At 34.6% G+C, this 19008-nt stretch overlaps 1 pseudogene; it reads right to left on the bottom strand.

Moving 5' to 3' along the window:
* Nucleotides 1-1015: 1015 nt before the first annotated feature.
* On the bottom strand, nt 1016-1849 carry LOC117031141 (protein SET-like; annotated as a pseudogene).
* Nucleotides 1850-19008: the final 17159 nt, after the last annotated feature.

The following is a 19008-nucleotide window of genomic DNA, read 5'->3' as shown; positions in this document are numbered from 1 at the left end:
ATAGCAAAGTGAAATTCTTTGAATATTCAACCACTGACCTATAGAGTATTAATAGGATATTTGCTTAAAGGTATTTCACACACAAAAAGAAGGGTATTTCACAAACTGAACTGTGGAAATAACTTGTATCATTGCTATGCCATCGTCTAGATAGACTGTCTGCACTGAAAATTCAAGATTAAATTATTCTAATTATTGTGAAATACTCCCAAGTCACAAAAGGCTGGGTTTTTTGCATAGTGAGTTTAGGTTTTCTTCCTACCTTCCCTCCCTCCCTCCCTCCCACCCTCCCTCCCTCCCTCCCTCCCTCCCTCCCTTCCTTTCTTTCTTTCTTTCTTTCATTTGGAGAGAATTTTATTTTAAAAGTGTCATCTTAAACTGCAAGGATATCCATTACACATCACAATTAAACATGCCAAATGAGAAGCCACATTGTCAAAATGTCCACTGAACCCACCCAAACACCTCAAACCCACCCTTTGCTGACTTTCTATAACCTCATTAACCCCATTTTTTTAAGTTGCTTTTTTTCTTTAAGCAACAGAAATGTAGACAGATGCATGTTGGCAAATGCTAACTGTCTATATTCACATAGAGACAAAGCGTAATCTCTGAGCCGAATATACAGAGAAAGGAGGAAAAAAACTAGAATTCTATGAACTACGACACAGTGACCTAGCACCCTCCAGCTTCCAGCAGAGGCTAAGAGAGCAGAAGTTTTTCTTCCTTCCCACAGAGCACAGTAGTGTTGATTCCATAAAGTTTTTGTTGAGACAGGATGGGATAAAAATGAATTTTAAACAGAAAGGGGCAAATTCTTTTCCCATTGTATTCTGCTCAAGATATTCTCCACCCCCAAATAAGGTGAGAACCATGGTATAAAGGAGAGAAATCTCAAAACTAAGGTGACTGAGCACAAGAGGAAAAAGAACAACAACAACAACAAAAAACTGCTACTTGCTTCCAAGAACTGGAGAAAATTAAAAAAGAAAGGTTGTAATCCATCAGTGTTCCATTAGTCATCTTCTCCTTCATCTTTCTCTCCTTTCTCTCCCTCATCATCATCTTTATCTTCTTCACCTTCATTCTTATCACCTTCTTCATCAATATCTTCCAATCTTCTTCTTCTTCGTCATCATCATCATCGTCTTCTCTTTCCCTTCTTCATCATTTGGTCAGGAACCAAGTAGTAATGGATTTGGCCAAATATCATCTTTGATGACTTCTCCTAACTCATCTGTACCTGCATCAGAATGACTAGTAAACCAGGTAAAAAGCTCTCTGGTCCCTCATGCTGTCTCGTCCTGCTGGCTTTATTCTGCATTTGACTTGACCATTTCATAAAATCCTTTCCAGATTTCCATTTGATTTCAATGGACTTTGAAGATGGATCACCTACTCTCGTTCAGATGAAATTCTTTGCAGACAACTTTATTTACAGAGTAAGATTTTCATCAAAATAGAAATCTGTTCTGTAACCTCATTTAATACCTTCAAATTTTGTCACTTCAACTTTTGTCAAATAATGGAGTGCCTCTTCATCCTTTTCGTCAAGCAGTGCAGATACTTGTGGATGTTTGACAAATGTTATTACCAAATATTTGGGATTTGGTCGATTAATTCTGAACTCTTCTGAAAAAATGGTTGGTGGAGTTTGTTATATTTTGGTTCTACTTTCAAAATCTCCTCACTGGATTGTTCATTAAGTCTTTGTTTCATTTTGTACTTCATCAATGTGTTCAATCGCTTCTTGCTATTCTTTTTCTCCCTTTGGCAAGTCCAGAGAGGTCGATGTCTTCTCCAGTTTCTTTGTTTGAGGTGGGAGTAAAGACTGGTTTTTGGGTGCCATGGTGTGAGGAGAGTCTGAGAATCACATCTGGAAGAAGCTACGAGAACTCCACAGTGAGTTTTGAGACCCAGTGCAGCTCCCTCCTCTCTATACACCAAACCTTGACCCTCAATCCCACCAATCCATGGATTTGTATATTTTGAGCTGCTACTGGCTTACAAGAAAAAGGCTATGGCTTCAGGATTGGTAGCAGGTAAATGTAAATGTTCTTATATAAAATGCTTTTATAATTAATATTTTTAAAGATAACTACTAATATAAGCAGATTGAAGTAATACTTGTCAATTTAGAGGTAAGGAGTTTTTCAGACACCCTGTTAAACAGCCTGAAAATTATTGTGGAAAAAGTTATTTGCAAATTTAATGTGGTCCTAAAAGTTCCTCTAGTCAACCTATACACTTAATTCTTCCAGTAATACGTATCTCCTTTTTATTTTCTAAGCTAAGAGAATTTAGTTCTTCCCCTTCATAAACTTTACAAACAGATCTACTAAACCCCATGCACACCCTAACTCTGGTGGTCTTGCAGAATCAAGGCCCACCTAATGGGAGACAGAAAAAGATATAGATATAGATGATACAAATAGAGATATATATAAATATATAGATATTATATATAGAGAGATATAATATATAGAGATATTATATATTATAAATAAAATCTTCATCCTGATTTCTATGAACAACTTCCTCAATTTTGGACTACTTTCATACTGATTTAAAAAAAATACATGAGGCAATAAGTATTTATCTGTATTACTGTAGAGTCTGGTTGGCAACAAGATACAATCAAGAATCTAAAAGTGTCAGGGGGTTTCTGGTCAAGACGAAGGTGTAGATAAATGCTGTAATTGCTACAACCAAGATTACTCTACCCAGCAAAGCTATCATTGAGAATCAAAGGACAGATAAAGAGCTTCCCAGACAAGAAAAAGCTAAAGAAGTTCATCACCACCAAACCAGTATTACAAGAAATGTTAGAAGGATTTCTTTCATTAAAAAAAAGATAAAAAATATGAATAATAAAATGGCCATAACTACATATCTATCAACAATCACTTTCAAAGTAAATAGATTAAATGCTCCAATCAAAAGACAAAGGAGGTCTGAATGGATAAGGAATCAAGACTCTTACATATACGGCTACAAGAGACTCACTTCAGATTGGAAGACACAAACAGATTGAAAGCAAAGAGATGGGGAAAAGGTATTTCATGAAAATGGAAATGAGGAGAAAAAAAAAAAGTTGGGGTAGCGATACTTATACCAGACAAAGTAGACTTTAAAACCAACGCTACATCAAGAGACAAAAAGGACCCAGTAATTCCACTTCCTGGTATTTTTTCTGAAGAAATCCAAAATGCTACATGGAGGGGACATTGTTTCCATGTGTTCATTACAGCATTATTTACAGTGGCCAAAATATGAAGGCAACTTGGGTGTCTATTAATGGATGAATGGATAAGAGATGGTACATATATACAATGGAATATTACTCAGACATAAAAAAGAATGAAATCATACCATCTGCAACAACATGGAAGGACCTAAAAGGTATTGTACTGAGTGGAGCAAGTCAGACAGAGAAAGACAAATGTCATATGATTTCACTCATAAATGGAATCTAAAGAACAAACAAAGCAGAAACAAGCTCATAGATACAGAGAACATTTTGATGGTTGCCAGATGGGAGGGGGTTTGGGGATCATTACAGGAAGGAAGGGATTAAAAAGTACAAACTGGTTGTTATGCAGTAGTCGGGGATGTAGGGTATAGCATAAGGAAAATAGTCAATCATATTGTAATAACTATGTGTGGTGCCAGATGGGTACTAAATTTATTGGAGTGATAGGTGGAAGAGGCAGTGTGAAAAAGATGAAGGCATTAAGAAATATAAATTGATAGTTACAAAACAGTCATAAGGCTGTAAAGCAAAGCATCGGGAATATAGTCAATAATATGGTAATGACTATGTATATAGTTCAAGGTGGGTACTAGAATAGTCAGAGGGATTGCTTCTTAAATTACATAAGTGCCTAACCACTATGCTGAAATTAACATAAAGTAATATTGAATGTCAACTGTAATTTAAAAATTTAAAAAGAGGGAAAAGGTGGAGGGTAATAAGAGGTTCAAATTTCCAGTTATAAAACAAATAAGTCATGGGGATGTAACATATAGAATGTGGAATATAGTCAATATCATGGTAGCATGACATGGTATCAGACGGATGCTGGACTTATCATGGTGATTACTGCTTAGTATGTAATTGTTGAATAACTGGTGCACACCTGAAACTAATATAATATTGTATGCTAGTTATATTTTAATAAAATATTTTTTTAAAAAAGAATCTAGAAGTGTCAAACTCTAATATCAACTCTGGGAGAAACTAATATCAAATTCTCACATTTTTTACATTCAAAATTGGAATGGGGTTATTGGGAGGCAGCCAGCAAAAACCATAGTAAGTAATTTTGCAAGTATATGTGAATAATGAGAAAGCAAAAAGCCCAAATTTATTTTCTTTCATTTTCTAAAAATGTTAAAATTTTCTTATTACAGCTTTTTCTTGAATTCTCTTTTTCTTTTAGAGGAAATTTAAGGTTAATGTGTTAAATACCACATGAAGACTGATGTGAAGAATAGTTGCCCAAGGTGAAAATTACACATGACACGTATCACCTCATTTGGCTTTGAAAGGTTGTTAAACAGCATCATCACCTCAGAGCCACATTACACATTAAAAGCAAAAAGATGCCCTAAGCTAGAGGAAAGTTTCTAAAATAAAACCACATATGGACGGAAGGGTTGGCAGCAGCAGGATCCTTTTGAATGAGGGAGGGAAAAGAAGAAATGAACGAGCACTATATTTTCTGGCTGTCTTTTAAAAGCCAGCTGTTCTATAACCCTCACCAAAGCAGCCTGCCATCCTACCAGTCTTAGCACTTATCACAGGGGGGTGATTATCTGTTTACTCACCTGTCTTCTTCATTGGGTGATAAGTTCATTGAGTGTAAGATCAAATATTATTTATTACCTACCTGTGACCAAATATTACCTGCCAGTGACCAGTACAAAGCAGGCAGTCAATACACATTTATTGGCTGAATGAACAACCAATGTGTTAACAATTAATATTCCCATTTGATGAATAAGGAGACTATGGCTCAGAGTGATTGACTTATCCAGGTCATAGAGATCACACAGTTGGTAAGTAACTAAAGGGATATACAAATCCAAGCTTGTCTGAGTTCAGAGAACCACACTTTCTACTACAGCAAGCTGCTCCAGGGAAGCTGAAGTGGGAACAAGCTTCAGAGAAAGGCCCTTTGCAGAAGGATGGCCATGGGAGAGAAAATTTTCACACATCCCTGCCTGAAACTGAAAGATCTGAGAAGTAAAATGGAAATGGTGATTTCATTTCTGGGTACAGTTCAAACTCGGATAAAACCAGAGCATCAGGTGGGGAAGTCTTGCATCTGTTTCCTGGAAGCTTCTTCAATAATGGCTTTTCTCCTAAAATGACTCATGTTTGTTTGTTCCTCTACAATAGTACATGTTTATTTCCTCTACAATAACTTTTCTGTTTGCTTCTTCCCTACCTCTTCTCAATACAGCTTCTTTCCTTATGTGGTTCAAAATTCCAGAGAGATAACAATATAAAAGGGTCAGGAGAAGCAGCCAGGATGACATGGTTGATAGCACAGACTCTGGAATCCAGTTACCTAAGTTTCATTCCAGCTCAGCCCCATTCTAACCAGTAACGTTGGGCAAATTATACAACCTCTCTTAGTTGCATAATCTGAGAATCGAGGCTGCTAATAAAAGAACCACCTGTTGCTATAAGAATGAGTTAATACATGTCAGTTGCTTAGCACAGTATCTGGCACACAGTAGAAACTTAATGAAAAGTAGCCATTATCATGTCCTTAGCCCTAAAATTCAAGATCACAGCCAGCGTAGTACAGCCCATTAATCCCAAAACACATCTGTCATACTTCAGATTAGCCTTGGTACATAAGGATCCAACATAAAACTCTTCTCCCAAAGACAACAATTCAGTGTCACTGGAAATAAATGAAAGGAATCTCAATAGCTTTCTCCAATACCTGATTTGAAGACCAATGGCTTGGGGAAATAGGCAGCTGTAGTTGGAGTCCTTCCTCCATACTATATGTAAAAGCCTCTTTAGTTTCTAGACAGAGAAACAAAAAGAACAGTCTTTCTTTATTAATCTTCTCAAGTGTGTATCTTTCTACTAGTACCACAAGTTTGTTTCAATCCAAGAATGAATCCCCCCATTCCTCAATCTGGAGAACTGAGGATTAAAGAGAACCTATATTTATAAGAAACCAGCAGAATTTATTTGGAGCCATTTACTTAGCTATGGGTCATCATCAACAAAAGCAATGATTCGGGCAAGTGAGAAGTAGGGGTGAGACTAACTAAACAGAGACTTATTTTTCTCATGTAACCACATATCCAGAGGTATAATCCAGGGTTGGTCAATTGTTTAGAGTTCTCAAGAACTTTTTCTATCCTCCTACCCTGCCCTCTTTAAGATGAATCTTTCAATCTTTTAGTTATAGGATGGCCACTGTAATGCCGATCATTGGATCAAATTTCACAGAAGAAGAAATGAAGGCAAAGGAGAGAAGTTTGTACAAACAAGCCAGAAAAATACAGCTCTTCTAAAATAACCTCCACGAAAGCTCCAACCGGTGACTTGCATTTACATCTTCTTGGCCAAAAATATTAGGTTCAATCACAAAGAATTGCTGATCACCCATTATGTTTGTACACAAAAATAAATATAACATGATTCAATCTAATATGGCATATGGCAACCACTAACTTCCTTTAGAGGCTGGGAGATTGGGTGTTTCATCTGAACCTATTGCCACTGAACAGAATCAGGGTTTTGTTAGTAAGAATAAATGTCTAAATAAATACTGAGTAAGACACTAGCGGTGTCTCCCATGTTCACCAAAGTGGAGGTCTATGTTAATAATAGAAAAAATAGATTGTAAAGTGAAAAGCATTCTTAAGGACAAAGAGGACATGGCATAGTGGTAAGTGCAATTGATAAGACAACACATTTTATAACATTGGTTCAAAATATATAAAACACTGTTAACAGAAAAACAGAAAAATATTAACAAATCTAAATTCAAAGTGGGAGATTTCCACATATTTTTCTCAGTAATTGATTCAATAAGCTGATCAAAAAATGAGCAACATGATTAGGAAACTGGATCTTCTATTTCCAACAGAGAGGCCATTTTCTCTCAAGCACATTGGAAATTTTTATAAAATAACCACATTTTGAGCCATCAAACTCATCTCAACATATGTTGAAGAATTAGTATAAATAGTCCATGTTCTCTGACAAGGATACAATTAAATTAGAAATTAACTTTAAATGTTAAGAAGTAACTTTTAAAAATCCATATGTAGAGAAATTAATTAAAAAATTAAAAATTCATGAATTAAAGATGCAACCATAATATAAATTAGAAAATACTTATAATTAAATGGTACCAAACATAATACATGTCAAATATAGTAGTATACAGCCAAAGCAGTACTTAGAGTAACATTTATAACCTTAAATGTATCTACTAGAAAATGAAAAATGGAAAATCAGAGAGTTAAACATTAACCTTAAGTTATAAACAGGACAGAAAAAAATCAAAGAAGGAAATAAGAAAGAGAAGAGCAAAACTTAATTTTAAGTAATGAAATATATACATAACATATTATTAAAAAATGTACAATTGAAACCTATATAATTTTACTAACCAATGTCGCCCCAATAGATTTAATAAAAAATAAAAATATATTTTGAAATATTAGAGAATAATGTTAATGTTGACTATTTGAATACATAAAATACTCAAATCTGGAAAAGATGATCATGAAAATAAAAGGTAAAATTAAATATTAAAAATGAAATAAGGGACATATTACAGATAGAGCAGGGATTTTAAAAATAAGAATACTAAGCACAACTTTATGCCATCCAAATTAAACACAACTGAAATTCATTGATTTCTAAAAAAAAAAAAAATGTAATTTATAAAATTGAATTTAAGAATAAAAATCGTGCAAATGTTTCTAATTATTTTAAATTTTGACTTGATAGTTCAGAATCTATACACACACAAACACATTCACACATACTTCACACTAAGCCCAGACAGTTTTACAGATTAATTCTACAGTTTTGCTCTTTCTTGGTTCTATACAACAGTTTAACTAAAAAGTGCCAACAGTCTTCTTCCCTAGGTGCCTGTAAATCTTCTCATAATGTCTACTTGTTTAACAACTTTTCCCCTTTGCTTACCAACAGTTCCTTCAAGATTCATCAAACTTAAAATGCATATTTATAATCATTGTCTAATAAAGTCTTCAGACTTGTTTGGATATTTTTTGTAGTACAAACTGACATTTATTCTTCTGCCAATATCAAAAAGAACAGGTGCAATTCATGTATGGGTCATCATTCAGAAAATTGACAAAAACGACTGGAGAATTGTCTCTTAAGTAAACCAGTTATCATTTAGTATCAGGGTCAGAAAACGCATAGTGCTTAGGTTGATTTATCTTCTAGGCTGTGTGCCAGCTTCTTTGTATCATCAGGTTCCTAAGAAGTGTAACCTACCGTCTTTATGAGAAATACTTTCAGGCTCAACACCACCAGTGTATTAACATCTTTGAGAGCACTCACGCCATATGTAAAAATGCAAATCAAGAGCAAATTCCACCTAAAATTATGTTTCTAAGATATTACTGCAAAGGAACAAAAAGTACCATAGAGAAACAAAAATAAAACACTTTTCATAATTGAAAAGTGAATTCTGACTGTGCCCAAATTGCTGTCCTAAGGAGAATCTATTTAGAAAATACAGTTATCTTAATATTTCCTCCTCTTTTATCCTTTATTATCACTCCTAAATCTTGATATTTCCTCCTTTTTTATTACTCCTAAAATGCCTTATTTGCTCTTTTTTCTCCTTCCCTATTTCATCACACCGTTTTCTCTTAGACTTATTTATTTTTGATTTCTTAGTAGTTTACCTATTTGATTTCTATACAATATTGAATTCCTGCCAGTTCTGTAAAATTCATTTCATATTGCCTTAAAGTGTGATTTTTCTCAAACCCCAGATGCAGTAAATGTGAAACATGTGCCATGTGGAAATTACAGTCAGTGGATTTGTTTGGTTAAGACAACTTAATTGCTTGCAGTGTTAGTAGCTCCAGTTTCATCTAGTAAAACAAATTCAATGATCACTGTGAATAAAGTGAGAGCAAAAAGGAAATAATGTATCATCTGTCTGCCAGTGGCTCTTCATGGCACCTATCATCACCAATGAATCAATGCTGGAGGGGAGAATGTCAAAGAGAGTGAGAACGGAGCAGTGAAACTAATGTCCCTGTGAAATTATTGCAGAACCAGAGGTAGAAAAATAATATCGAGCAAACATTTCAAGTAAGAGCTGGCTGCATACAAGAGGCAATTCTGAGAGCTTTTACCACCATATGTTTTTTTTTTTAAAAAAAAGAACAGTCTTTTTATTTTGAATCCTGAACGTCTAGAGGTTTCAATCAAAGAGATTTCATAAGCCGAGGCTGAAGTAGAGGAAGAAAGTTGACATTGCTCAAGATGTATAAATGATTTTTAATGTATATATTATTTTGAAATCGCATGCCTCTTCTCTAACTCGGAGATTTACATGAGGTATTTAGGAGGGGACTCAGGTTTATTGAACAGAAAGCAGCTTAGTCTAATTCCAGTGAAGCCACATTGGTGTTCCAGAGTTGGAGAGGTATAAAATGGATGTTGGTAAGAGAACCCCGATGTCCACTGTCAGCTTATATCTTAAGACCATTTACAGATATACAGGAAAAGGGGGGCGGGGAGTAAAGGTAACTACAAGAGCAATCAGAGGAAACAAGGATGTTCACTTTATGCAAATAATGTATTTTGATGGGCTCTACAGATTTACTTCCACTGATGGTCATACTCAGAAGAAACCATAATGCTCAGATGTGTAATACTGGCAAGAACTCTACTGCCCATATGACAGCAGCATATGCCTTTAAGCATATTAGGCTACCTCCACCTAACAGTCCCTGAGGAGATTGTTTTATCTCTATTATCGGGTGGGATCTATGAACGCCTGGAGCATGACTTGTAGAGTTCCCTTCTGAGGGTGAGGTATATGAAAATTAATCAAGGAGAATCCAAAAATCTTCAACCTAAATTGAACTGATATTAGAGAGCAATTTGTATAGTTGTTCACTATACAACATTCCTGAAAAGATAGTTCATCCAAAAGAAAATCCAGGGGCTCGCTTTGTAAGACATGCAGAAACACAAAAGATGCATGGAGAATTGTCTCCCAACACTGCCTTTCACTGAATGGCTGCCAAGAAGATTAATATTTCTTCAAAAAACTATTCATAGATCAAAGCAAGAACCCCCATCCCACACTTACCATACCCTCAGAGAGAGTTTTTCGCAAAAACAAATATTCCAGATCCAGTTTTCAGGGCCTGGTGCAATTTTTATCTCCTCTTGCTCTAATCTACTACTTTGCAATAACTTAGGGACTCTATTTCATAGTAAAATGCTCCATAATATTTACTGAGTCTTTATATGCGAGGCATCTTGCCATGCACTCGACATGCCTTACGTGATTTAAGGCTTGCAATAAGCTTATAAATGAGGTGTCAATATCCCTATCTTATAGATAAAGGAACAAGACTTCCAGTCAGGACTGCATGGTGAAGTCTCTCTGTGTGTTACATAGACTCATACACTCTCATACACACGCATACACACACACACACACACACACACACACACAAACATCCACACATACTCAGCCTACTCTGATTGATATTCCAAAAAGAGTTGATAAATTCAAAAAGAAATATTATAAAGATGTAGCCATTCTCAAATAAAAAATAAATACCTCTGTGTACCTAAAAAGTTACAAAAAAAAAAAGCATTAAGTAGGGCTAAAGGCACAGCCTCCTGAGCTCCAAGTCTGCAAGTGGGCAATGGAATTTAACTGCTGAAGGGTATTGGAACTAAAACTACCTCACACATGGAAGGGTTCCACAGCCAAAATCATTGCTTAAAATGGGGTTCAGTATAAAGCTATCCTACTGGTGAAAGAAGACAGAAAAAAGCTGACCATTGCCACAGAATACAGCTTAGATAAAGCTATTATACACTTTGATAGAAACATAAGGGGCAAAAATGTCTATCTTCCAGCCTCTGGGCTTAATTGTCCAGTGGTTCAGTGACTGTTCTATAGCATGCAAAATATCCACATGGGCCAAGAGTATGGAGCATATAAAACAGTCCCAGTTGGATGATTTAACAAAGGTAAATAAAACAGTATGAGGGGGAAAAAAAGAGTGACAAATAGGAAACTAAAACAGGCTGATAGGCTTAAAACCAGCCACATCAATAATTATATTAAATTTTAATGTAATAAACACTCCAATTAGAAGACAGAGATTTTCAGAACAGATATTTTTAAAAACCCAACTATATACTATCTACAAAAAATACACTTTAAATATAAAGACTCAGATAAGTTAAAAGAAAAAAGATGGAACAATCCCATAAAAATACTAATCAAAAGGAAACGAGTATGACCAGATTAGTATCAGACAATGAAAACTTCCAAACAAAGAATATTTCCCAAAAGGAGGACAGGCATTTCATAATGATAAAATGGCTAATTTATCAAGAAAACTGCAAATCTTAATGTGTAAGAAACTTAGAGCATCAAAGTAAAGGAAACAAAAATTAACAAAATTAAAGGAAGAAAGAGGTAGACCCACAAACATGGTTGGAGACTTTAATATTCTTCTATCAATGATTGATAAAACAATTAGACTAAACAATCAATACACATTTGAAGAAAAATGTGAATAACACTATCAACCAACTTGTCTTAACCAAATTATAATACAACACACCCAGATTTTGTACAGGATACAAAATCTTCTCAAGTGAACACAGAATACTCACCAAGATAGACCATATAATAAGTCATAAAATAAACCTCAAAAATTCTCCAAATAAGCCTCAAAATTATACAAAGTATATTGTTTGACCACAGAGGAGTTTAATTAGAACTCGACAACAATAATGTACCTAAAAAATCCCCAATGAGGAAATCAAAAGTGAAGTTCATATATATTTTGAACTTAATAAAAACACAACATGACAAATTCTATAAAATACTGCTAATGAGGTATTAAGAGGGAAATTTATAGCTTTAGGTGTTTATATCAGAACACAAGAAAGGTCTAAAATCAAAGATCTAAGCTTTCACCTTAAGAAGCTAGAGAAAAAAGAACAAAGTAACCTAAGGTAAATAGAATAAATAAAATAATAAATATAATTAAAGATAGATAAAATTATAAAGTAAATAATAAAGATCAACAAAATGGAAAACAGATAATAAAGAAAAGCAACAAGAACAAAATTGGGCTTTTTGAAAAGATAATAACATTGATATATCCCTAACAATTTTGATTAAAAAAAGATAGCAAATACAAACTACCAACATCAAGAATGAAAAATGGTATATCAACACATACCTTATAGAATTAAAAAGATAATAAGGAAATGTAATTAATAGCTTTAAACCAATACATTTAACAATGTAGATTAACTGGACAAGTTCCATGAAACATACAACTTATCAATCAAAAAGAAATAGATAACTTATACAGCACTATATTTGTTAAAGAAATTAAATTGTTTATTTAAAACCTTCCTAAAAAGAAAACTTTAGCCCAGATGGTTTCACTGGTAAATTCTACAAAACATTCAAGAAAATAAATTCCAATATCATACACTGTCAGAAAATAAAGAGGAAACACTTTCCAACTTTTTTAAAACCAAATAGATCCCCAAACCAAAAACTAATGATGACGTTATAAAAAACATGACAATCCAATGTCCTCATAAACATAAATGTGAAAATACTTAAGAAAACATTAGCAAATCAATCCAAAAGTATATTAACAAGGATAATACTTTGGGAGAGGCAGCAATAATTCCAATAATTCAAGAACTATGTTATCTCAATAAATGCAATAATTACTCATAAAATCCAGCACTGCTTCATAATTAAAAAAAGAAAAAACACTCTCGGAAAATTAGAAATGAAAGAAAACATCCTCAATTTGACAGAAGACTGTTGGTTTGCAAACTGGACCCCCATATACATAGGGCAAGGAGAGACCAAAGAGGCAAACTACTTCAGATTGGTAGGTACCAAGTTTACTAACCAAGAGAACTTACAAGGCTTATCTTAGGTGGCTACAAGGTCAGTAGATCTCTGCATCTGCCTGCCAGAATCTTAAAAGTTTATGTAGAGGCCTTACCTGGGTTCAGTCACAGATTCAGTCCAGATGGTCTCAACAACACTTTGTTCTCTCAAGGCTGCATCCTTGAAATGGCTCCGGCTATGGGAATAGCAGGTGAAATGTACATTCCAAGGACAAGGGAGGGGGTAAGGAGTATTTGATTGTCCAGGTCCAGCTCATGGGTCAACCAGCAGTCACATCCTTTTGATGACCTCCTCCAACAAAGACTTCTGCAGCAAATATCACACTTACTATTAAAATATTAAACACTTTGTCACTAAGGCCATACCTAAAGGGCAAGTATGTTTGTTCTCAGCACTTCTGTTCAGGTTGTAGTGGGGTTCCACCTGATATAATATTAGATTTTAAATAAACATGAAATTTGTGAAAGAAAAAACAGAACTGCCTTTATTTGAAAATTAAATAAATGTATACCTAGAAAATCTAGAGGATCTAACAAAAAACTATTAAATCTAATATATTAATTTAGCCAAGCCTTAGGATACAAAGTCAAAATACAAATTCCATTTGTTTATACCAGCAACAAACACGGGAGATTGAAAATGTTTAAATCAATTCATTTTGCAGTAGCATGAAAAAATATAAAACACCTGACAATAAATTTAACAAAAGACATAGAAGACCACTATATAGAAAACTATAGAACATTACAGAACATTGCTGAGAAATTGTGGAAAACCTAGGTAAATGAGGAGCTATACCTTAGTAATGTGAGTTAGAAGAGTCAATATTATAAAGATATTATTTGTTCCTGTATTACTCTATAGATTCAATACGATTTCAGCCAAAATCCAAACAGGTTTTAGATTGAAACTGACAAGCCAAGAACCTAGAATAACAAAAGCAGTCTTGAGAAAAAGGAACAAAATTGAAGGAAATACTGCTTGATTCTAATAGTTATTATAAAACTACAGTAATTAAGATGTTATATTGGCCTAAGTATAGAAAAATAGAGCAGAATAGAACCCAGAAATAAGTGGGAGAGATAGGTATGGATTTCTTAAACCAAACCCAAAGAACACTCAATATAAAAACCATAAACTGTACATTAGAAAAATTTAAAACTTCTGTCCATTGATAGATACTGTTAAGAAAAAAAAACAAGCCAGAAATGGTAGAAAGTATTCACATTCAACAACATAATGCTTGCAAAGCATTAACAAAAAACACTGACAACCCAATTAAAAATGGGCAAAAGTATTTGGACGGATGCTTCAAAAAAGCATGGGCATACAAATATAAGATGACATACAGTGAAAATATGTTTCATATCATAGGTCATCAGTGAAATATAAATTAAAATACACACCCACTAGAATAACTACCATTAAAATGACTCAACTATAACAAAAAAATGTGGAGCAACTAGATATCTCATATATTGCTAGTGGCAGTATAAAATGCTTCAACCACTCTGGAAAACTATTAAGTAGGTTTTTAAGTAAAAGTACACATACACTGTGATCTAGCGATTCACCATTTGGATATTAATAGAAAAATTGAAAACTTAGGTCTGTAAGTGTATTGATTACAGCTTTATTCATAACAGCAAAAAAAGGAGGGGTGTTTAATGGGATATCTATCAACAGGAGAATGTGTGGTGTCCTAAAATCAAAGTGAAGGAAATATTTCAAGAAGTAGTAATCACTACATCAAACTGTGACATTTCCAGTAATTTAAGAACTGAATTAACCACTGGATTTTGGTAAGTCATTGAAACCTAAACAATGTTAAATAACTTAAAGTTAAATACCATCCTTAAAAGTTATTTTATTTATCAAATATTGCAATTAAGAGTAGAATTGCATCACAATCTATTTTCCATTTTTCTGTCTTATAATTCATTTCAATACATATTTGGGGAACAAAAAGGGTACAATGTTCTTCTTAAAATTAGCTAATGTACACTTGTAGTGTTTCCATAATAATCAATCCATTTCCCTAATTATCATATTATTTTAATATCCTTGATATTCAATGTTACCAGCTCTCACAGTCATCGATTTTTACATTTCTCTCTTCCAACAATAAATTTACACTTATATTCCCAATTGACTAATGGGAATTTCTACACATAAAGCATATAAGATTTTTCACTGCAATATAGATATATGCTTACTTATATTTTAAGGTAAGAATTTCAGGTAATCATATAAATCCAAATAAAATTCTTTGTTCATTCACTGATATAGTTATGATGATAAGATGGCAACTTGCATGAGCACCTAAACATGCCAGAAATTACTATAAAATGGACATTTATCTATCTGGCCTTCCTAAGAGCACGTGTACAAATGGAATGAGACCTGGATGGAGAGCTGGTTGAAACCAGTCTGTGGAAGAACTGAAGAGTCATCATAGAAATTTGACCTAAAACATCAAGTGAGTGGTTAAACTGGATGACCTTTAAATACCTTCAACTTTGAATGTTTATAGCTCTGTGGTTCTAAGCGTATTTCTCTCTGGGATCATTATTCAGATGAGAAAGATGGTGTATCAGTTCCAGCAAAATTTCACTAAGTACTTAAGGAAACCATCCATCAAGTATCGCCCCCTTTAGAATAGTCCCCAAAGCATTGGAAAGTGAAAAGTTGGCAATTCCTGCCCTTAGTAACCAAGAAATATGAATAGAAAATAAATAGGAAAGTCAATGACTTTATAATAATTTTTGTGGTTGTACTGTCCCATGTGTTCAAGCCGTGCGCATCTGAAAGGAATCAGTGTTCTAAAAGTTAATTCCTCCCATACTACTCAGTCATCAGCCATTTAGGCCTGGCTCCTGCCCTCAGGACCCTGAAGTTCCTAGAAACTCAACACTGAATCTGTCTGCCGTACAGAGGATCGCTGGTGATCAGGGAAGCCCTGTGGATCAGCACAGAACAGCCCTCAGCTGAGAGCCAGGACTGTATTTCAGTCCTGATAAACATTTGTTGCAATAGAAAAGAACATTCTGTGAATTTCAGCTTATTTGAAAACTTTAGTTCACACCTTCTCTTACATGTGCCCAGTTCCCACAAGTCTTTGAGTTCCTTGAGTACAAGAACCATGTTTATTTCACCATTTTCCCTCGCGTCTTAGCACAGTGTGTGCCTGGTGCTTTGCCTGGAAATGGAGTCATGAACATAACTTACCTGTTGTGGGGTAAACAATAATAACACATGAGAAATGTTAAGTTAGTGAGACAGTGTGTCTCCAAAGCACAAAGATTCACCAGGCTCAGTGCAACTTAGGCCTGACAATTAACCTAGTCATCTGAAATTAAGAGACCCTTCTTCAAACCTACATTTCTTTGTATGTACCTATATCAATGCATTGATCACATTTTATTGGAATTATCTCTATGGTTCCTTTTTCTTCTGCAACGTATTTTTGAAAGACAGGAGCTTGTTTTTAGTTTTTATATCACCCAGCATGTATGTATCACGGGGCCTGGAACTTCGTAAGGGCTCAAAAATACCTGCTTAACACGTTTATTGTTTGTTGTTTCCCAAGTCTACAATCACCTTCTTTTTACATATAAAGTACCTGCAGAGCATTCAGGTAATGATACTAAGTAGACATTTGAAAACAGCATGAAAGATCATGATGGCCTTAGAAGTCAAGTAAAAATTGGAGTCATAAAATTTGAAAAAATTTACCCAGGTAATCTCTGTACTGTTATTTTCAGATTCTACATTATACACCACCTATGTAGTTCCTCCCTTTGATGACTTTAGCTTGGTTTGTTTGTTGTTTAAATTGCTAGTTCAGTCTCCAGACTTCTCTGTGGGTCACACTGAGTTATATGCTTCTGCATTGATTTTATAAAAATTGGATCATATATAGACTTCCCTGCATTTCACTTTTCCTATATAATAAAATTCTTCTTATTCAGCGTGTATAGATCTAACTCATTCTTATCGGTGGTTACATAATATTCCATGGTGTGTTATTCACTAGAGTAAATGGCTAAACTGCTAAAATAAAGAGACCTAAAAACTTCCATGTCACAAAAATAAGTTTATTTCTCTTGTGTCTAATAGCTCCAGCCAGTTGCTCCCTATCCACAATCAGCATCGTTCCCAGGCTGATTGATGGTAGTTCTACTATCCTCAACACATAGTTTCTAAGGTTGCTTTCATCATCGCCATTCCCTGCCTGGACTAGATAACAGCATGAAGGACGTGTGAGGGAGGTGTATGGGTCATCCCTGGAATGGCACACATCACTACCATTTACATCCCATTGATAAGAACTGATTTACAAGGCCACACCTGGCTGCAAAGGGGCCCTGGGTGTTCCTGGTCAGGCAGCCTCATCCCAGCTATCCCTTGATGACACGTTGGAGAGAATATACTTTGGTGGACATCTAGCACTTTTCACCTCAGTATGGACTTCCCAAATTTATTCAGCCTTTTCCCTAACGATGGGTCTTTATTTCTTTTTAAATCTTTACTTACTCATGTTTTTATTTATAAGGATTCCAAGAATGGAAGTATAATTTAATAAGTATGGTCACATTAGTATCTGAAGTGAGCTGTAATACTTTCCATTTCCACTGATATAGGTGGGAGGCTCCACTTCTCCCACAATGTGTGCTCTAGCAGTAGATATAATTGTTCTTTATTGCTTTGTCATTCTATTGAGTATAAAGTAATAATAGCTCATTGTTAACTTTAATTTACATTATTATCCTGCCCACCAGAAAACTTTACCCTCTATTACATATTCACTGGTCACTTGGATTACTCTTCTCTCAATTAGTTCTTTACATTCTTTGCTTATTTTTTTATTAGGTTATTTGTCTTTCTGTTACCCGTTTTATCTTGCTGACTTTATAGTTTTAAAAATGTAAAGAGATCTGGTAGCCCTGGAAATATGTGTTTTTTAGATTTATCTCTTCCCCCAATTTTCTACCGATTTCATAAAAATCATCGCCCTTAATATATTCCAAAGAGTAATGTTTCAAAAACATCAGAATGTTTCCAAGTTCCTTTATAAATCTGAATATAGAATCTGGGTTTAACGTGTTCTTCAAGAATAATGAATAATCGATATTGCATGCTGATATTTCATTTAACTTTTAAAATATGCCCACAAACTTAGGCCTCAACAAGCCTTTTGTCAAGAAGTACACAATCCCCTGCCTACTAAGCTCCCACTCTGCCAATCAACATATTGTAGAAGAGCTAATTCATTTGGAGAGGAGATTGATCATCTAGTAAATAAAACACCAGGCCCCTGGTTCAAGTACAGTGTGATTTGAGATTGATATGTGAGGCATTTGATGGGCTTAATTTGTTCCCCAGTGACATGTAATCAGCATTACAAAACCTCTCACACATCACCAGGATGAATTTGGATAATCTTCCATTCTGCACTCAGGAAAACCCCTAAGCAGAGTATATTTGTAAGACTGAATAATTATGTCTACCTTTTTTCAAAAAGCTCAGAGAAGTTTGCAAGCAATAATTAAGCCCAAGAACATTTATAAGGCATGGGAAGAATATTATTTTCTTGTTATACCCAAAGAGCAGGATGAGAACAGTTAAATGATTCAATTGAAGAGCCAGTTGATAACAGAGTCCCTGAAGTGCTTATGTCAGGATAATACTGTAGCAGCTAGACCCCTCTTCTCTCCTTGTTATTTAGGAGGTAGGTCTCCTCAGGTCCTGGTTTAGCAAATGCCAGCAGCATGAAGAACCCTATAGTGGGGCTAGTCAGCAGATAAATAGGATAATTTAATTTTTC

The sequence above is a fragment of the Rhinolophus ferrumequinum genome, chromosome 11, assembly GCF_004115265.2.
Source record: "Rhinolophus ferrumequinum isolate MPI-CBG mRhiFer1 chromosome 11, mRhiFer1_v1.p, whole genome shotgun sequence".
NCBI lineage: Eukaryota > Metazoa > Chordata > Mammalia > Chiroptera > Rhinolophidae > Rhinolophus > Rhinolophus ferrumequinum.
This window is presented reverse-complemented; position numbering and strand designations above follow the sequence as displayed.